The following is a 22,173-nucleotide window of genomic DNA, read 5'->3' as shown; positions in this document are numbered from 1 at the left end:
CAAGCTGCTTCCTTGAATCACCAGTCCCTGCAATGTCTCCTTGGAGTTTCCCACCTTCTGACATTGCTCTTCGCCTAAGCGAGCTTGGCTCTCACGCTTCAGCGCAAGCCTGACAGCTAGTCAAAGCTTCAGGCATATTATTTTGCCATGCAGTTTCTCTGAACAGGCCTTTCTTCTGGGTTTTCCTCAGGTATTGGATTGACCAGTGGTCCTCTGTCCTAATTAGGGTTTCTATCGCTGTGATAGAAACCATGACCAAAGCAACTTGGGGAGAAAAGGGTTTATTTGGCTTACACTTCCACATCTGTTCATCATTGAAGGGAAGTCAGGACAGAAACTAAAATAGGGCAGGAGCTGATGCAGAGGTCATGAAGGCGCGCTACTTATAGGCTTGTTCCTCACGGCTTGCTCAGCCTGCTTTCTTATAGAACCAAGGACCAGAAGCCCAGGAGTAGTACAATTCACAAAGCGCTGGGCCCTTCTCATCAATCACTAATTAAGAGCATGCTCTAGAGGCTTGTGTACAGCCCAATCTTGTGGACTCATTTTCTCAATTAAGATTTGTTTCTCTCCGTCAGAGGCCTTGAACCAGACCAATGACTCATTGCAATGACCATTTGCAAGTAAAGAAGTGCCGACAAAAGGATATACTGTAGCACACACTACAGTTTCCACAAGATTTTGTTTTTTGTAGAGGGGGTGGTTCAAGGGGGAAGGGCGGCTATGAGGGGACAGGGGGATGAGTGGGATTGGGGTGAGTGACGTTAAATTCACAAGAATCAATAAAAAGTTAAATAAAAAAGATCAGGTTTCAATAAAAGTAATTTGAGATAAAGAAAAGATTAGGTTCTCTCAGTTGACTGTAGCCTGTGTCTAACTGATATAAAACTAGATTGCACATCTTTCAAAAGACATATCTGTATTAAATCCTTGGAACCACTGAATATTATTTTATTTGGCCAGAGATGTGATCAAGCTAAATTTTGTAAATATTTATTTTTATCATTTTAGATTATGTGTTGGTGAATGTCTCTGCGTGTGTCTCTGGAGCTCCTGGAGCTGATCACATGTGGTTGTGAGCCTCCTAATATAGGTGCTGGGAACTGAACTTAGGTCCTCTGGAAGAGTAGCAAGTGCTCTTGACTGATGAGCCATCTCTCCAGCCCCTAAGCTAAGCGTATCTAAAAGAATGTAACGACTTTTGTTTGTGAAGTTTCTGTGGCAGGAGGCTGGGTGTGGGTGTGCATGGAGGATAGCTGGCAGGAGTCAGCTGTCCTCTCCCACCATGTGGGTCCTGGGGATGGAACTCAGGTCTTCAGGCTTGGGGCAAATACCTTTACCTGCTACGCCAGCTTGCTGACCAAGTTAAGGATCCCAAGAGAAGTTTATCTTTGATTATCTGGGTAAATCTAAATTCAATCACATTCTACCTTATATGAGAGAGGCAGGGGAGTTTGGGGACAGCCATGACAGGGGAAGTCACGCAAGAGAGGAGAAGGCAATATGGAACGTTGGAATAAGATGAGATGTGGAAAGAGCCAGGAATATATTTTCCCTAGAGCCTGTAGGGGGAGCACAGTCCTGCTGATGTCTGGAGTTGAGGCTTCAAGATTCCAGAAATCAAGAAAATACACACTGATAAGTGAGGATAAACATACTAAAATCTACAGATCTAAAGAAGCTAAAATCAGGGAGAACCCTAGAGAAAATGATTAATTCTTACTCATAAGGGAAAACAGGATAGACACAGGAAGTGGTGGAAGAGAGGGAACAGGATGGGAGCCTACCATAGATGTCCTCTAAAAGACTGTACCCAGCAGGGGATCAAAGCAGATGCAGAGACTCACTGCCAAACTTTGGACAGAGAGTAGGGAGTCTTAAGGAAGAAGGGGGAGATAGAAGGACCCGGAGGAAACAGGAGCTCCACAGGGAGACCAACAAAGCCAGAGAATCTGGGCCCGGGGGGGCGGGGGGGACTGCAGAGACCTATGCATCAACCAAAGATCATGCATAGAGCGGACATAGACCATGTGGGTCCACTAGTAAGAGGACATGAACTCTTTGACATTGACTGCTCCTTGATCACTTCTCCTGGTGGGGAGACTTAGCCAGCTCACAGGGGAAGAGGCTCCAGGCAGTCCTGATGGATGGGACCTGATAGATAGGGTCAGACAGTAGGGGAAGAGGACCTCCCCTATCAATGGACTAAGGAAGAGGGATAGGGGAGGAAGAGGGAGGAAGGGGAGGACTGGGAGGAGATAAGGAATGGGATACAAAGGGAATAAATTGTAAAATACTAATAACAATAATAGAAAACACATTTGACCGTTCAGCTCACCTGTTTGTGGTTGTTTGTGACTTGCAGCCAAAAGGAAACCAGTTTGCCTTGTACCATTGGTCGTTCTTTTTGAGAACGGCACGTGACAGTCGGAAGGCCGTGGCTGCCTCAGGAAGGTTCTCAGACAAAAAGCATCAAACTGTAAATGCCCATTCCCTTTAGGATCAGGCGCTGGCATTTGGGTTGTGTGGCACAGCTTCTGGATGAAGAACTAACATTTCAGGCTCTAAGTAAATTCTCTGACACTGCTTCCCCATTCTGGAAATTGCACGTCTGATTACAAGGCATCGGACAGCAGGCCTAGAATGTTCAGTGTTGACAGCGGGTCAGGCGTGCTACCGTGCACATCTCTGCATACCGGTCAGAAACTAGTACACGAGTAGAAAAGCAATCGGAGCATTCCATGAGGTGTGCGCCCCGAAGGCTACCCACGGCTCACCGCTTCTTCCTGGAGAACCCACCCAGGCTCTCTGCAAACCCTCCACCCACCCAACAGCAGGGCTTGGATTTGTTACTTTGTTCAACGCGCTGACCTGGCGAGAAGAGAGGTAACGGGAACGGTGAGTCTGGACTCCTGACCCAGGGGATGTAGTCCCTCATGCGGGCTGGTGAGGCGCAGCAGCCGTGACTCAGGGACTCGCTCATGTCTGCTGGCTCTGCTGACTTCCTCCTTTCCTCCTTTGACTTGGTCCAGGCTCCCAGGTCTTCCCAGGTCTTCTCAGCTAAAGCTCTCTGAGAACATCCCCATAGACACTCCCAAGAGGTGTGTCTCCCAGGTGATTGCCAGCCAGGCAGGCTGAGGCACCGCAGGGACCACTGTGCAGCTACTGACGGTTCAGTCTCTGATCAGCAACAAACAAATAAAATGCACCACCCCTTGGCTTTCTTTTTATACATGTGTTTTATGTAACTAGTAAGGCTGGTCACGCATTCAGCCCCCACTCTCCGGGAACACGGAAGAAAGACCTTCCCTCCACTTCAAGTCAGATGTGGCCATGTGACTTGAGCAGAGGTACTGTTTTCAGAGCCAGGGCATCCTTCTGTACTTGCTCGGTTTTTTTGCCCTACTTGTCTCACTGTATACCCCAGGCTGTCTTTGAATTTATGATCCTCCTGCCTCAGCTTCCCAAGTGCTTGGATTAGAGGCAGGCGGCACCAGACTCTGAACTGTATTTACTTTTGTTGTTGTTTCTGGTATCAAAACAAACAATATTCCTGAATGACAGTGATGAAGAGTGTGTCTGCAAACACAGAATGGTCACAGGGGGTGAGCAGAATTTTTTTTTTTTTTTTCATTTTTAGCTAGTGCTGCTTGCTGGCTGCTTACTAAAGAAGTACTGATAGTACCCTCTTCTTCTTAGTAGGTCTAGAAACATTCTAACCTTGCCGCACTTTGTACCTGGGGAAAGTGACCCCTCTGTGGAACCACCTCTCCCTTTGTAGTTGTAGGTCAACCCAGTCTTCCGAAAGTGAAGAATACTGCTGCTTTCTGCGCTGCTTTACAGTGAGAGAATGCTCTCTGCCTTGTTTTGTTTTTCTTTGTGGTACAGAGCCCTAGTTCAGTCAGTCACATCTTCCTTGCCATGTTCTATTCTTGTCTAGGAGACTGGAGGCTCATTAAAACGCCCAGAGTTACCTTAAGTCTTACTTCAGCTCTGAAACTAGTTCAGCCGCTTTTCCTCACAGTGCTAGTTTGCATCCGTGTCTTTTCCAAACTGTTGCTTTAGTTGTTTTCTCCTTCCTGGGACCGAATACCTGACAACAAGCAACTTGAGAAAGTGCTAATGAAGAAAGTTGTGGATGCTGCTTTCTCCGGGCTGGAAACAGCGCTTCGAGTCACTGGACACGGGGTGGCACTGAGAAGGGGTACAGTCTGTCACAGCAGTGAAGGCGTGAGGACAGGAGCCAGAGTTGACGGCCATGTTGTACCTGCAGCCAGAAAGCGGAGTGTGGGCAGGAAGTGTGCCTAAGCTATAGAACCCAAGGGCCACCCCCAGTGAACTCCTTTTGTCTGCAAGCACCATTTCTTTCTTTCTTTCTTTCTTTCTTTCTTTCTTTCTTTCTTTCTTTCTTTCTTTCTTTCTTTTTGAAACAAACGACATATTTATGTTACTATCAATATACCTACTCAGGATGAACTGAGGTTGACATTGTCTTAATTTTAGGAAAAAAACTAAGTTATCTGCCTCCTTCCCCATTATCACAGTATTCTCAATGTCAGATGTTTGTACAGATTTTAGTATGCTTATCCTATATTATATGTTTAAATCCGCTTATAAGTGAGTATATACCATATGTGTCTTTCTGCTTCTGGGATACCTCACACCATTTCTTAAGGGTTTCACAGCCTTCCGAAACAGAGCCATGTTCTGGGGACCAGCTTACAAACACAGGAGCCTATGGAGGGCATTTCCCACCCAAACTCTTTCCATGTGCTAGAAGAGAAGGAGCCATCGCAGTAACGAACATCAGAAACTTAGGCGACTGCTGTGTTGCCAGTGCCTCTGGGGATTCATTGGTCTGTGTGCAACTGGATCTCAGCTCTACCACGACCAAAAGGGACTCCCGGAAGAAGTTTGCATTAGCTCATGTTCCAGCTGGATAAGGGCCCTTTGTGACGGGGAGCATGGCAGCAAGGGGCTGGAGGCAGGGAGGTTACTGCGAGCTCAGGCAGAGGGAGCTACCTAAAAATGGGGAAATGTTATAGATGCCCAAAGTGGGTCCCCATGACACACTTCCTCCGGCAAGATCACACCTTCTGAGCTTCCCCAAACAGAACCACCCTCTGGGGACCCAGTGTTCAAATACCCCAGCCTATGGGGACATCTCTCAGTCTGATCACCTGAGGCGTGTTCTGTTCCTACCACTAAAGAATAATTTGCTTTGGTTCATGCAGTCTTTCTGGCCTTTAGGTTTCCCTGCTTCCATGTAGCCACCTTGGGACAAGATAGCACCCCGCCCCGACTCACTAATGGTGGTTTTGAAAATGAGCAGAAGTCTGGGCTCTATAGAAAAAGCACAAGGCTAGGCATTAATGGAGAAGTTAGGATGCAGCCCACACCCCTCTTCATTCTTCAGCATTTGATTTGCAAAGGATTTGGTTTCGATATTTAGCTGCCAGAGCCAGATCTGAGCATGCAGAGGGGAAGAAATAACCCCAGAAGGGAAGAAGCATCAGCTAGATATGCAAAATAGCTGATTCAAAATTAGCCTCTGATTCAAATTAAGGTGCATTAATTTCTCCAGAGGCTGGTGGGAGGCTTTGTCTATGTGGGGTGAGTCCAATGGAGCTGTTCTGCAGTTCATCACTGAAGTGGTTGCCTATCACTACCGTCCCCCAAGGGGCCATGCCACCCGTAAGCTGATTGCACTGCTTGCTCCACACAGGCTTGGAGCATGCTCGTTTTCTTTCTGTTTAGATTCTGAGTGGAGTCCAAGTTCATTGGTGCTGTGATTGCTGGTGTCCGCACTGGGAGACTGTCCCTCAATAAGTTGGAACATGTCCAAGTTGTCCTGGCCATGCTGAGTCTAGATGGATGTGAATGACATGGCCGATTAAGGACATCATCCATCAGTTAGTCAATTAATATGCACTAATTGTAGAACTATGGAACAGTGGGTCCCACGTTATGGAGGATATAAATATGCATGAGACTGTCCTGTCTCCTCAGGTTACACAGGCAATACTGGAGAGTCCTTTTCCGTTATAATGACCCTCTCCCTCAGCCAACAGTAACCGTGGAAGGCCCTGACTCAGGCGTGCACTCCTGTCTCTGAATGGGCTCGGGAGTCAACTGCTATGGCCAAGTTACTGGAACTAACAGACGTATGGAAGACGTTAGCATGGGGACACAACCTCTCTTCCTGCCAATGTTGGTAGCTGGTACATCCAATAGGCCCCCAGCTCTTGTTCCCAGGGTTTTGTTTTGTTTATTTTTCTTCCTATTGTTACTGGATCTTGGCCGCGAAATCCAGCCTGATTAGCAAGAAGACTGTTGCCTTCCACCTCTTTACCCTCTCATCAATCAGGCCTCCCAGACTCAGCATGCATGTCATGTAGGGCCTAGCGGCTGCCAGTGTAACATCCACCCTTTCCACTGGACAGTGTTTGGTAGCGTCCTTTGTCTACAAGATGCTGTCAGTAGCTCATTAGCCCCATCTTGACAGTAAAAATTGCTTCCAGACGTTACCAGATGCCCCTTGGGTGGGAATAAAGTCTCCCCCGTCTCTCCATTGATTCAGAAATGCCTCCTTGCATCTCAGGAGCTTTCTGGTCAGCCAGTGAAATAAATGAGATCCAGGTTTAAAAAGGTTTCTGTCTCAAAAAAAAAAAAAGGTGGAGAGAGATTGAAGAAGACAGCAGAAGTTAATCTCAGGCCTACACATAGACACCTACACTGAACACACGCACACACACACATGCACGGGGGGGGGCGCACATTTTGTTCTAGGAGTCCATGAATGTCTGTTCCTTCTCTTCCCACTTATGAACACCATGGGTCCACATAACTAGCCTTTTCTCATTTCTAAAAGAAAAATATCTGATATAGAATAGTCACCTAATCCTTTCTTTCTAAATCCCAGAGAGCCTTAGCACTTCTCTCTTCCAACCAAGAAGCCATAGAGATGCTGTTGGCTATAATCAGACTCAGGTTGGGAACACTCTTATCAGTGAGCAGGCTATTCATGCCTGTGAGAAAAGTTGGTGTGTCCATGCTACTCCTCTCCAAGCATCCCACAGAACAAGCTAGTTGTCCCCTAACAACCAAGATGTCTGAAAATTGACAGCTCTACCTTGAGATAGATCTCTGCTTTTTATATCAAGCATGAAATCACAGTAAGCTTCTTTTTTATTACTTTAATTTGTTCTTGACAATTTTATAATGCACATGATGTATTTTAATCACACTCTTCCCCAGACCCCTCTCTTGTCCCTCATCACTTCCCCTGAATCCTCCTTCCCAATGCATCTCCCTCCAACTTTCACATCCTGTTTAAAGATTAAAAATATAATTACATCACCTCCCCCTTCCCTCCACCACGATCTACTTTTAAAAATAGTTCTCTAAGTTTAATTAAGATTGTTTGCATGTGCATGACTGGATCATAGGCAACTTAAAGTGGCTCCACCACTGAAGAAAAATGACTCCTAGTTAAGGGTGGCCATGAGAAGGTTCTCCTTATTATAGAGCAGCAGGCAGTCACGTCAGACAGAGAAATGCTTATTGACAAGGAGTGCCTGTAGCTGGCCTAGGCTCTTAAGAAAGAGAGGACCTAAAGATGTGGAAATCCAGGAGAGTGGAAGTGGCCATTCCAAATGTTCAACATGGGGGAGATAATAAGAGTCATATGGGAAGTCAGGGAGCAGCATGATTTACCCAAGGTGGATGTCAGGAGAAAGTGGTCGTCAGGAAGGAAACACTGAAGATGCAGAAACACACACTTTTCAGCACCAGTTTGAGACTATGTATGTTTAATTGCTTATATTTAAAAATATGTACATTCCTTAGGAGTGATATCTCCTGTGGCAGAAAGAATACAGGAAAATGACATACTTGCCTAGGCATATTTTTCATTCAACCAAAAGAAACACAAAATTATCCTAAGTCCACAAGAAGACATGGAACCATAGAAAAGATGCCAATGGAGTTTAAGAAAAGATGCAAGGAGGGTTTGGCAGGTTGGACGTTTCCAGGGCTGGGTTAGCTAGCTTCCTAACTACCAAATGCCCCACCAAACCACTTAAAGGGGGAAAGATTTATTTTGTCTCATTGTTTTATTTTTGTTTTTAAAAACATTTAAAAATTTGAAGTGTGTGCGTGTGTGTGCATGTGTGTGTGTGTGTGTGTGTGTGTGTGTGTGCACATGTAAGTGCAGGTGTTCGTGGAGGCCAGAAGGTCTCAGCTGCCCCTGCAGCTGGAGTTACACACAGTTGCGAGTTGCCTAATGGGAATTCTGGGAACTGAATTCAGGTCCTCTGAAGGAGCAGTAAGTGCTCTTAACCACAGAGCCATCTTTCTAGCCTTCTGTTCACCACTTTAAAGGTTCCAGGGAGTATGTGGTTGAGTATAACAGCTCCCCTCAAAGAGAAATCTTAGTTTGGTGGTCTTGTCTTTTCATTCAGGTTCCAGGTTTATTGAATGCTACTTCCCATATTGTGGCCCATCCTCTTCCCTCTCCCTTAGTTAATCCTCTCTGACAAATTCCAAACACTTCCAGGCATGCGCTTCACTAGCTTCAGCAACGTGTCTTAGTCCTATCAAGCTGACAATGGAGATTAACCATTACAAATGTCGAGAGGGGACGTTTGCTCTTTCAAATATGAGTCAAATACGAGTTTATGATCTTGAGCCAAGAACCTAAATTCTCAGCTTTAAAATAGGTAAAACAGGAGCAGCAAGATGACTCAGCAGCTAAAGGTACCTGCAGATAAGGTGGGCAGCCAGATTCCCATCCATAGAACCCATATAGGGGAAGAGGAGAGCAACTCCTGAAAGCTGTCCCGACTGCCACCTGTGCTCTGTGGCACACACCATAAACAAATGCAACAAAATTTTATTAACTAGGTAAAGTAGTACTCACACGCTTATTGGTTGTTTAAGGTGATAACCTCTGAAGCACCATGGACTATCAGGTTAACAAACTGTGGTGCGGCCTTCATGGTTTTTATTTCCTTGGCCTTTTATCCTTGTTCCCACCACTTCTGCCCTTGGCTCTTTAGAGCTAAATCTCTCTAATGAAAACCAGTTGTCTTAGTTAGGGTCTTATGACTGAAGAGACACCATGGCCACGGCAACTCTTATAAAGAAAACATTGATTGAGGCTGGCTCACAGTTTCAGAGGTTTCATCCATTATCATCACGGTGTAAAGCATGACAGCACACAGGCAGACATGATGCAGAAGAAGCCAAGAGCTCTACAGCTTGATCCCATGCAGCAGAAGAAGACCGTGCTGTACTGAGTGTACCTTGAGCATGTGAGACCTCAAAGCCTGCCCCAACAGTGACACACTTCTGCCAACAAGGCCACACCTCCTAAAAGAGCTATTGGCTATGGCCAAGCAGTCAAATGTGCGAATCTATGTGACCATTCCTACTCAAACCACCACATTCCACTCCTGGCCCCCCAGAGGCTCATAGCCATACCATAATTCCGCTTTCAATCCAACTTCAACTGTATCCATAGTCTATAACAGCCTCAATCCTGCTTAAAATTTCAAAGTTCAAAGCCTCTTCTGGGATTTATGCAGTCTTTTAATTGTAATTTTCTACAGAAATCAAAATAAAAAACAGATCCCATAGTTCCAACATACAGTGGCACAGGATACATACTACCACTCCAAAATGGTAGAAAGACAGGATGATGAGAAAACGCTGGACCAAGGAAGGACGGAAAACCAGCTGAACAAACTCCACGTTCTGCATGTCTACAGCTCTTTTCACGTCTGTTGACTACAACGCCTTCTTCCTCTTGAGCTGGTTCCATTCACTGTTAGCAGCTTTTCTCATCGGCTGTTCCACAGCTCTGGCATCTCTAATCTCGTGGGGTCTCCAAGGCAATCCAGGATTCACAGCTTCACACAATGGCCTCTCTGGGCCTCCATGAAGGGACACCCCTGACACATTCCTGGCCTTAGCAGCTCTCCTTAGTAAAAGAGGAAGATTCTATAACCCCTTTCTTTTATCCTTGACTCTAAGGCCAGAACCACATGGCTGAAACTTCCAAGTTCTGCTAACTGCAGGGGCTGGAAAATGGCCCTGTTGTTCAATTACATCTTCACCAGCTTTCTGTTTTCAATGGTTTCCTTCACTGCCTAAGCTTGGATATCCTGAAACTTGCTCTGTAGACTAGGATGATCTTGAACTCAGAAGTCTTAATGCCTCTGTCTCAGGAGTGCTAGTGTGTCCATCATGCCTGGACCAAAACTGTTCTTTAATTTCTTTTCACAAGATGGAAGCTTAGCTGGATCTTGCCCTGAGGTCACCACTCCCTTTATTTCATTTAATATCTTTAATCTGTTATCTCCTTAAACACAGGATTTAGCTCCATTATACTCCTGGAGGCCCCTTTTCTCCTTGAACCATAAATTTTGTATTTTTCCTTGCTCAGCTTGCTCTTTTTCATCAAAATACTCTTCATAAGAGTGAACATTAGTAACCATATGACAGAGTCTATACTAGGCTGTTTTGAGATTCCTTTGTCAATGCAATTAATCAAAAACTCTTCACTTTAGCCTCAGGCAAACACTTCAAGCAGCCACATTCTTAGCCATAACATCACAAGAACAGTTTCTAAGCCACAAACTAAAATTGTTCTCCTCTGAAACCTCTTGAGCTAGGCCCCCACAGTTCAAATCGTCCTTGGCACCATTGTCCATTTTCCTACTAGGATGCACCAGTAAGTGGAGTTAAAACATTCTACTATTTTCTTAATCCAAAATCCCTAAATCTACATTCCTCCAAATAGAAGTATGGTGAGGCCTATCACAGCAATACCCCACTCCTGGTTCCAACTTCTGTCTTACCTAGCATTTATTGCTATGAAGAGTGAAGAGACACCATTACCATAGCAACTCTCATAAATAAATATTTAGTTGGGGCTGGCTTACAGTTTCAGAGGTTTAGTCCATATCGTCATGGTGAGAAACATGGCATTGTGCAGGCAGACAAGCTTCTGGAATAGCTGAGAGTTATACATCTTGATTCACAGGCAGCAGGACACTGTCATGCTGGGCATAGCTTGAGCACATTAAACCTCAAATCCTGCATCCACAGTGACATACTTCCTCCAGCATGGCCAACCTTCCTAAAAGAGCCACTCCCTGTGGCCAAGCACTCATGAATCCTTTCAAACCACCATACCAACTATTCAAAGTCTTGTGGGAGCAATGCTTGCTCCACTGGCCCATTGCTATAGGTCTTCCAGTGACTCTCTCTTTCCCATCACTCAACACTGCTACCTGTCCCCAGGAAACTCACACTCTTATCCAGTATAAATCTGGATGTATCCCTTTTCTGTGATCTTATAACAGTCACACTTCCTATCTTTGGAATATGAGACTTTCTCTTCTGTAGATGGAGGATTTTCTGGCATTCTGACTTCCCATTGATCTGTTGCTGAATCCTTGGTTTGTTTTGGAAGAGTGATATATAAGACGAGTTTCTGAAGATTAATATTTAAGAAGCATGAAAATGCAGAATTGGTTTTACATCATTATCTTTGCACATTCTGAATAGATTAGTCAATCAGTCTGCTTGTGAAAATATTTATTTTATTATTTTCCTGTTTTTTAATAAATTGGTACATTTATTAATTTTATTTTCCAATCACAGTCACTTCCCCCTCCCTCCTCTCCTGGTCCTACCCTCCTGCCCTCTTGTCTCTTTTCCCCATTTTCTCCTCAGAAAATGGGTGCCCCCTTTACAAATCCATCCCAGCCCATCAAATCATAACAGGACTTAACACATCCTCTGAGGATGTGGGGGTGACTCTAGCTGAGACTCCTAGCTGTGAGGAACATGGAGACTGAAAGGGCCACCTCCTATCCAGTTGGGACTTCCAATGGAGGGAAAAGGACATCAGCCTGTTGCAGATTTTTTATAAAACTGTTTGTTTCTCTCTTAAACTGTATATCACACAAATAATCAAAACTCTATTATATTATTTTAAGAAGCTTCACAATTATTTTAAGAAGGACAATCCTGAGCAGTGTTACTCTAAATCCTCTAAGCTAATTTGGCTTCCCGCTAGCATGCATCCCAGCAATACTTGCACTTTGTAGTTTTCCTGCTCCAGCTCCTTCTCCTGATGTCACCTGAACATCTCTTGTAGCTGAATCCCTTACTTCTTCCTCTAACTTCTTCTCCCATGGCTGGCAGGAAGTCCACCCATTCTCTTTCCTGCTCAGCTATTGGCTGTAAGCTGCTTTATTGGTATGCCAGGGGACAATTGGGTAGCAGTGTTTATACAGCATCAAGACAGGAGATTCTCAGAACAAGGTATCAGAACCAGATATAGGAGGTACAGAAATCAGCATTTGAACAACACAATAACCTTATGCCAACACCAACCCACTCACAGAACCTTCAGGACGTGCAGGGATAAAGATGGAACAGAGAAAAAGGGAATGGCCAACCAATGGCTGGTCCAACCCGAGACCCACCCCACAGGAGAAAGCCAACCCCTAACATACTCTGCTAGGCTTATAGACAGGAGCCTAGCATGACTGTCCTCTGAGAAGATCCACCCAGCAATGGAACAAAATAGATGTAGAGACACACACCAAACATTAGGTGGACCTAGAGGAGTCTTGTGGAGGAGTGTGGGGAAAGATAGAAGGTCCCAGAAGGGATAAGAACTCTTCACGAAGACCAATAGTGTCAACCAACCTCGGCCCATAGGGGCTTACAGAGTCTGAAGCACCAACTAACGAGCATGAGTGGACTGGACCTGGGTCCATGACACATATGTAACTGATGATCAGCTTGGTCCTCATGTGGGTCCCCGAGAAGCAAGCAAAGCGTGTCATATCTGACATGGACTCTGTTGCCTGCTTTTGGGTCACTTTCCCCTATCTGGGCTACCTTTTGGGTCCTCAACAGAAGAGGATGTACTAAGTCCTGATAAGGCTTATTTTATTATTTTTCATTTTGTATGAATGTGCCTTGGGTATGTGGTTCTATGCAAATGAGCGCAGTGCCCACAGAAGTCAGAAGAGGGAGTTGATCCTCTGGAGTTGTGAGTCACCTGCTGTGGGTGCTAAAACTGAGGGCAGGACCTCTGCAACAGTAGTCTGTGGTCTTGATCTCTAAGCCATCTCCACTTGAACCCACCAACTCCACACCCTGTTTTGGAATAAGGGAGAATTTAATGTTTGCTTTTTTCTTTTCAAGTCTGAAGTCTAAGATCAAAGTTCAAAAGGTCAAAGATCTCCTGCTGCATCCTTTTATGGGTATCCTTAATGCCCCAGGTGGAGACATAAAAAAATGCTGACAGTGAAGCTGGAAATGACAGATTAGATCTTGTCTGTTTTCCTATTGAAGTTAACACAGAAGTAACAGTCACTAGGTCCTCACATGAGCACTGAGGGTCTGTTCACGGATAGGGAATAAAGAGGTTGGGAGTGACGGAAGGAGGGGAAAGATTATCTGCTACTTCCATTGATCTGGATCAAGACTTCCCATCCATCTGTTGCTGAATCTTTTCAACAACCAAAAGTGCCAAAGCTTTCTCTGAGGTGTGCTCTTCCAGTGCTAAGCTGAGAAATGTTAATAGTTGCCTGGACTGTTTCTTCATTGAGAGCTGAAAGTGAAAGCTAACAGGAGTCTGCCTTTCCATAGCAAGAGTCATCATGGCTGACGCTGGGCTCCTCATGAGAAGGCACATTGTGCTTCCTTGGATTCTTTCTGGAAGACTTTTGGCTGCCGTCACATACCTACATCCATTCATTTTACAGTATTTGTGTCTTAAACTCCTACAATTCCATTTTCACTCATTCCTGCAATACTCCCACAGAGAGAAACTCCTATCAATTACTGGATTCTATTTACCATCTTTCAAACTAATGGGTGCAGCCTTCAGTGTTGTCTGAGGTTGATCAATTCAATTTCTTTGATTTGTTCATGAGCTCATGATTTTAACCATGTTTAATGTGTCTCAGTCCATTGAACTTACTTTTCTTTTTGATGCTCAGCTGTCTGATCTTCAGCTGGAAGGGCTTTTTAAAGTGAGCTTCTAAGTCCTTTTGACACACCATCATTAATTGTTCATGATTTTTTTTCTTGCTGTCTGTCTGACAATTTGTTATGGGCCAAGAACCAGTCAAACCTCTAAGGATTACTGGCTGCTGTACTGAGAAATGTTATCCTAAGATTATTCGCCTGGTTGCTACAAATACTTACTGCCACTGGGTTGGTGATTATTACTGGGTGTTGTCAGTAGATAGTACTTGGAATTTTAAATTATAAAATACATTATTAATATGAAACAATGCCTTCAATTGAAATCTAGAGCATAGCCTTTGCTTCTGCTCCTCCATCTTGCTCTTTCTCCTGTGCTGAGACTAGTTTCAACAACTCTGAAGATGAAGTTTGAACTTCACACTATTAGGTATATATTTTATACCACAGTTCATACCTTATTGTGTTCACACGACAAGATATGTCTCTACAAGTAATATTGCTAGAAAGAGCTTAAGTGTATTTTTGAGTAGTTAAATGTATTTTGAGCAGTCTTGGTGTGTATTACATAAGGATACACAGCCAAATTACTGTCTTTTGGAGCTACTTGGAACAGTCTCCTAATTAGTTTTGGTGTCTGTTTGTTTATGGCTTTTTTTAAACTGCTGGGTATTAAACCTGAGCCTAATGTGCTGGGCAAGCATTCTCCCACGGAGCTGTGCCCAGACTCACTATTAGTAGTTTTTAAAAAGTTCTCTTTAAAAATATAAAGAGGCAGGTTCTTTTTTTTTTTTTTTTTTCCTTTTTTGGCTGTCCTGGATTCACGCCGTAGATCAGGCTGGCCTCAAGCTCACAAACATCTGCCTGCCTCTGCCTTCCTGAGTGCTGGAATTTCTTTAAAAAAAATTGCTCAAAGTGGAAATCTTTAAAATCTATCCAAACAAGTTGACATGAAAAAGAATAGCCATATTTTTCTAAAAGTAGCTGCAGTTATTAACCTTGGTTGTCTATGTGACTAGATTGAGAGATGCCCAAGAGACAGGTGAAGCTCATTCACTAGGTGACTCTGTGAGGGTGTTTTCAGGGGCCTTAGATCCAGAGAGCTCTGCCCTAACAAAATGGCTAATCCACTGAAGAGTCCAAAACCCGAGTAGGGTGTTAGATGAAATGGAACTGTGGGAGGTGAGGCCTGGTTGGAGGAAGAGCGCCTTTGAAGGGTGTATATTGTCCTGGCCTCTTCCGGTCTCTTTCGATGCTTCCTGCCCATCGCTACACACTTCTGCCGCCAGGATTTTCTCACGATGGGCCCAGAATCTACTGAGCAAGTGACCATGGCCAAAACACCTGAAAATGTGACCTTAAAATAATTTCCCCCATAAGACTGTGTTGACCAAGTGCTTTTCATGTTGACAAAGAGTCTGACAAGTACAGTAACAGAAGAGTTAACAATTAAAATTGAGAAAATACTTCAGAAATGTGTAGAGGAAAACATATCCCAAAGTAAAGCAGGAGAGAACCTAAGGTCATAGGAGCAACTCAGGAGGCTGAATCAGTTGAAATTACAAGATTAGAGAAAATAAAGGAGAATTCATCAGGGAACTTTCTAGAATTAAAGGACATGTTTTCCGGTTCCATGTTCATCAAAATGCCCAGTAGAATGAAGTAATGAATGAAGAACCCAATCAAATTGTCACAGTGAAAAGCTATTAATTTGGAGATAAAGATGACTGTTTTTCAAAGAGGAAAATTAGGTGCACACGCACAGAATCTGCTGGCAGGGCAGGGCGAGGCAGATGGCTGTGGATAGTGCGTCTGTGATAGAAACATGCTGAGCAGAGTTTGTTCCTCAGGACCCAGGTGGGCATGGTGACGCGTATCTGCAACTTCAGCGCTGAGAGCAGTGACAGAGACAGGTTGATCTCCAGAGCTCATTGGTCAGCCAGTTGGTCAGTCCATGAGAGGCACCATCAGACGAAAATATTAAGGTACAGAGAAAGAGAGGAAGACATGGATGTCAACTTCTGGCTTCTAGATTCATGTGCACAGGCAGCAGTGCTCACGCGCGCGCGCGCGCACACACACACACACACACACACACACACACACACACACACGGTGCCACACACACGGTGCCACACGCACAGGCCAATCTTATATAGGCAATTCTTCTATGAAAGCTTTCCTCTCAAATGATTCTAGGTTGTGCCAAGAGGATAATTAAAGCAAACCGGAACAGCCTGGGGTCCAGTAAACGGCAAACAGCATGGGAGAGGGATTCGGAACAAACTAACTCAAGTTAGAGCAGCAGAGTTAACACCTCAAAGAAGGGGAGGCCGGAGCAAACACAGTCAGCTTGCATATACCAGATGTACGTGGATCATGGGACTGAGGGACAGGTGTCAAATTTGTTAAGATTTCCTGGAGGCTTTGGAAACCAATTAAGTACATTTAAAGTGAGGCACATATGAACTCCTGAAAATTTTAAATGTATTACAAAGGAAACAATTTCAGCAGCCTTTAATAGCATGTGCACCTGTGCGTGTGTGTCCTAGTTAGGGCTACGGTTGCTGTGATGGAACACCATGACTTGGGAGGGAAGGGTCTACTCAGCTTACACTTCCATCGCTGTTCATCAAAGGAAGTCAGGGCAGGAACTCAAGCAGGAAGGGAACTTTGAGGCAGGAGCTGATGCACAGGCCATGGAAGGATGCTGCTCACTGGATTGCTCCCCCTGGCTTGCTCAGCCTGCTTTCTTATAGAACCTGGGAACACCAGCCCAGGGACAGCACCACACACAATGGGCTGGACCCTGCCCCATCAATCACTTATTAAGAAAAGAAGGTTCTCTCCTCTCAGGCGACTTTAGCTTGTGTCAAACTGACCCAAAACTATGCAGCACAATTAACCCCTTACCAACTTGACACACAAACACATCACTATTAAGCCACAACATTTCCTTTCTTATTCATCCCTAAGATCTGACACTAAAATCATAACTTTGACATTCTCACAATTTTTACAAGTTCAAACATTAAGAATTCAGCCACTGAGCAGGCACAGTGGTGCACGCCTGTAATCCCAGTATTCTTGGGGAGGCAGGGGCAGGAGGAGCTCTGTGAATTTGAGGCCAGCCTGTTCTACAAAGCAAGTCCAAGACAGCCAAGGCTACACAGAGAAACCCTGTCTCAAAAAAAAAAAAAAAAAAAAAAAAAAAGGTTCAGTCATTTAAAATATCCAGTCTCTTTAAAAATCTAAAATCAGGGCTCAGAAGATAAGAGCACTGTCTGCTCTTCCAGAGATCTTGAGTTCAATTCCCAACAACCACATGGTAGCTCACAACCATCTGTAGTGAGATCTGGTGCCCTCTTCTGGTGTGCAGGTTTACATGTAGATAGAGCATGCATAATAAATAAATAAATAAATAAATAAATAAATAAATAAATAAAATCTAAAATTTCCTATCTTCTGTAAGGCTGGGTTTGTGCATAGATATTGCTTAAATTTGGTTTTGTCATGGAATATCTTGTTTTCTCCATCTATCGTGATTGAAAGCTTTGCTGAGTATAGTAGTCTAAGCTGACATCTGTTAGTTTACTGTGTAGGTTTTCTCATGGTATCCTTGACCCCCTCTGGCTCTCTCAACCTTTCCCCAAACCCCTGCACAAGACTCCCTGAGCACCACACACCATTTGTCTGTGGGTCTCTGCATCTGTTTTTATCAGCCAGTGATGAAACCTCCAAGAAGGTAGCCATTATAGGATCCTGTGTGCAAGCAGAGCAAAATGTAATTAATAGTGTCAGAGGTCGCCTCTCTCCCATGAGTTATGTCTCAAATTAGGCCAGTCATTGGCTGGTCATTCTCTCAATCTCTGCTCCACCTTAATCCCTATATTTCTTGTAGGCAGGACAAATTTTGGGTAGAAGGTTTTGGGAGTTGGTTGGTGTATCCTGTCTCCACTGGAAGTCCATCTGGCCACAGGAGGTGGTGACTTCAGGATCCATATCCCCACTGCTAGGAGGCTTATCCAGGGCCACCCCAACAGACTCCCAGGAGCCTTCCTGGTCCTAGAGATGCCCTGCCACCTGATCTCCTCTCCCTAACCCTATCACCGCCCCCCCTCTGTCCATCCACCTCAGATATCCCTCCCATTTCCCCTTCTGAGTGAGATTCAAGCACACCCCATACCCCCTGTACTCTCCCTGTTACTTAGCTTCTTTGGGTTTGTAAATTGTAGCATGGTTCTCCTGAACTTCTAAGTGAGTACATATATGTATTTCTGGGTCTCAGTTACCTCACGCAGGATGATTTTTTTCTAGTTATATCCAATTGCCTGGAGATTGTATGCTATCATTGTTTTAATAGCTGAATAGTATTCCATTGGGTAGATATACCACAGTTTCTTTATCCGTTCTTAAGTTGTGGGACATTTAGGTTGTTTACAGATTCTGGCTATTATAAATAAAGCTGCTATGAACATAGCTGAGAAACTATCCTTGTATAGTGGATATACCCAGGCGTGAATTTCCAATTTTCTGAGAAACTACGAGATTTATTTCCAAAATGGTTGTACAAGTTTGCACTTCCGCCAGCAATGGAGGAGTGTCCCCCTTTCTCAACATCCTTGAAAGCATGTGCTGTCACTTGTTTTTGATCTTAACCATTCTGATGGGTCTAAGGTGGAATCACAGAGTCATTTTGATTTGCATTTCCCTGATGACTAAGAAAAATCGAAGACTTAAGTGTTTCTCTGCCATTAGAGATTCCTAAATTGCAAATTCTCTTCAGCCCCAGTCACCTAATGGGTAAGGCGTTAGCCTGCTAAGCCAGGGATTGTGGATTCAGGTCCCACCTGGGGTAATAAGCCAGGGTTTTAAGGGTGCTTAAATACCTGAAGAATGAAAACTAAAATGGAGAATTCTATTTTTAACTCTATACCCCATTTTTAATTAGGTTATTTGGTTTATTGGTGTCTAAATTCTTGATTTATACATTTTGGATATTAGGTCTCTGATGTAGGGTTGGTAAAGATATTTTTTCGTTCTTTAGGCTGTTTTATCCTATTGGTGGTGTCTTTTGCCTTGTAGATGCTTCTCAGTTTCCTGAGGTCCCATTTATTGATTATTGATCTTAGTGACTGAGCTGTTGGTGTTCAGGAAGTTGTCTTCTATGCCAATGCGTTCAAGGCTATTTCCCACTTTCTCTTCTATTAGATTTATTGTATCTGATTTTATGTTTAGGTCTTTGATCTACTTGGACTTGAGTTTTGTGTAGGGTGATAAATATGGATCTATTTGTATTCTTCTACATGCAGACATCCATTAGACCTGCACCATTTGTTGAAGATACTGTCTTTGTTTTCCATTGTATAGTTTTGGCTTTGTCAAAAATCAAATGTCTGTTGATCAACCTGTCTGTTTTTATGACAACACCATGCACTGTTACTGTTGCTCTGTAGTACAGCTTAAAATCAGGGATGGTGATGCCTCCAGAGTTCTTTTACTGTACAGAATTGTTTTAGCTATGCTGGGATCTTTTTTCCATATGATGTTGAGAATTGCTCTTTCAAGGTCTGTGTAGTAGTTTGAATGTTTTTCCTCCCATCCCCAAGTTCCCAGAATAATGACTCATGATACTCAAAATGTATTTAAAAATACCTAGGCCATATAGCTAGGATCTTCTCTGACTAGCTCATAACTTAAAATAACCCATTTATACCAATCTATATCCTGACACGTCGCTGGTTTACCTCTGCTCAGGTACCATGTGTCTGTTCTCTTTCATGTCTTCCCAGGCAATCTCCCTCCCGGCTGTATCCTAGAATCCTTTCTCCCTGTCAGATATCACACCTTCTATTCAGCCCTTTCCTATAGACCACAGGTTTTGTTTCATTTTTTAAATTAACAGGCAATGCATCCATACAATACACAATAGTCTCTCTACAAGTCTGAAAAGAATTGTATTGGAACTTTTATGGGAATTAGAATCTGTAGAGTGCTTTTGATAAGATGACCATTTTTACTATGTTAATCATACTGATCCATGAGCATGGAAGATCTTTCCATCCTGATATCTTCTTCAATTTCTTCAGAGACTTGAATTTCTTGTTATACAGGTCTTTCACTTACCTGGTTAGAGTTACACCAAGATATTTTATATTATTTGTGGCTATTGTGAAGGGTGTTGTTTCTCTAACTTTTTTCTCAAACCATTTATTATTTGTACAAAGGAGGATAAATGATTTTCTGAATTAATTTCTTATCCAGCCATTTTGCTGAAGGCGTTTATCAACTGTAAGAGTTCTCTGGGAGAATTTTGGGGGTGACTTATGTATACTATTATCTGTAAATAGTGTTGCTTTGACTCCTTCTTTCTAATTTCTATCTCCCTTGATCTCCATTAGTTGTCTTATTTCTCTGGCTAGTACTTCAAGTACTATGTAGAATAGATACAGCGAGAGTGTGCAGCCTTTTCTTGTCCTTGATTTTAGTGGAACTGCTTTAAGTTTCTCTCCATTTAACTTGATGTTGGCTATTGGCTTGCTGTATATTGCCTTTATTGTGTTTAGGTATGCACCTTTTATCTCTGATCTCTCCAAGACTTTTAACATGAAGGGTGTTGGATTTTGTCAAAGGCTTTTTCAGCATCTAATGACATGATCATGTGGGGTTCTTTCTTTCAGTTTGTTTATGTGGTGGATTACATTGATGGATTTTTGTATGTTGAACCATCCCTGCATCCCTGGGATGAAGCCTACGTGATTGTGGTAGATGATATTTTTGATGTGTTCTTAGATTTTGTTTGCAAGTGTTTTGTTGAATATTTTTGAAACAATCTTCATAAGGAAAATTGGTCTGTAATTCTCTTTCTTTGTTGAATCTTTGTGTTGTATCAGGGTGACTGTGGCCTTATAGATTGAGTTTGCCATTTTGTCTTTATTTTATGGAATAGTTTGAAGAGTTTTGGTGTTAGCTCTTCTTTGAAAGTCTGGTAAATTCCATGTTAAAACCATCTGGCCCAGGGCTTTTATTGTTGCTGTTGTTAGAAGATTTTTAATGACTGCTTCTATTTCCTTAAGGATTATATGACAATTTAAATTGTTTACCTGGTCTTGATTTTACTTTGGTAAGTGGTATGTATCAAGGAAATTATCTATTTTACAGACTTTTGAAGTAAGACCTAATGATTCTTTGTATTTCCTCAGTGTTTGTTATAATGTCACCCTTTTCATTTTTAATTTTGTTAATTTGGATACTTTCTCTCTGTCTTTTAGTTTTGCCAAGGGTTTGTCTATCTTGTTGATTTTTTAAAAAAAAAACTAGCTCTTGTTTTTGTTGATTTTTTTAAAATTGTTCTCTTTGTGTCTAATTTATTGATTTCAGCCCCGAGTTTGATTATTTCCTACAGTCTACTCCTGTTGCATCTGTTTGCTTCTTTTTGTTCTAGAGATTTTTCAGGTGTGATCTTAAATTGCTAGTATGAGATCTTTTCTTTATGAAAGTACTTTGTGCTATGAACTTACTCTTAGCATTGCTTTCATTGTGTCCTATAAGTTTGGGTATGTCTTCATTTTCACTGAATTCTAGAAATTTTTTAATTGCTTTCTTTATTTCTTTCTTGATCCAGTGGTCATTGAGTATAGAGTTGTTCAGCTTCCATGAATTTGTAGTCTTTCTGTTGTTTCTAATGTTCTTGAAGTCCAGCTTTAATTCATGTTAGTCTTATAAAATACAAGGAGTTATTTCAATTTTCTTGTATTTGTTGAGGCTTGCCTTGTGACTGACTATGCAGTCAGTTTTGGAGAAGGTTCCATGAGGTGCAATGAAGAAGGTATACTCTTCTGTATTTGGATGGAATGTTCTGTAGATAAATGTTAGGTCCACTTGTTTCATATCTGTTAGTTTCATCATTTCTCTGCTTGGTTTCTGTCTTAATGACCTGTTCATTGGTGAGAGTGGGGAGTTGAAGTCTCTCACTATTAATGTGTGGGGTTCGATGTACGATTCCAGCTTTAGTAGTGCTTCTTTTACAAATGTGGGTGCCCCTGCATTCGGGGTATAAATATTCAGAATTGAGATGTCATCTTGGTGGATTTTTTCTCTGTTGAGTATGATGTGTCCTTCCCCATCTCTTTTGACTACTTCTGGTTGAAAGTGTAT

This window comes from Meriones unguiculatus, chromosome 5, assembly GCF_030254825.1.
Source record: "Meriones unguiculatus strain TT.TT164.6M chromosome 5, Bangor_MerUng_6.1, whole genome shotgun sequence".
In the NCBI taxonomy this organism is placed as follows: Eukaryota; Metazoa; Chordata; class Mammalia; order Rodentia; family Muridae; genus Meriones; species Meriones unguiculatus.
The sequence above is the reverse complement of the archived record's forward strand: the minus strand, read 5'-3'. Positions refer to the sequence as shown.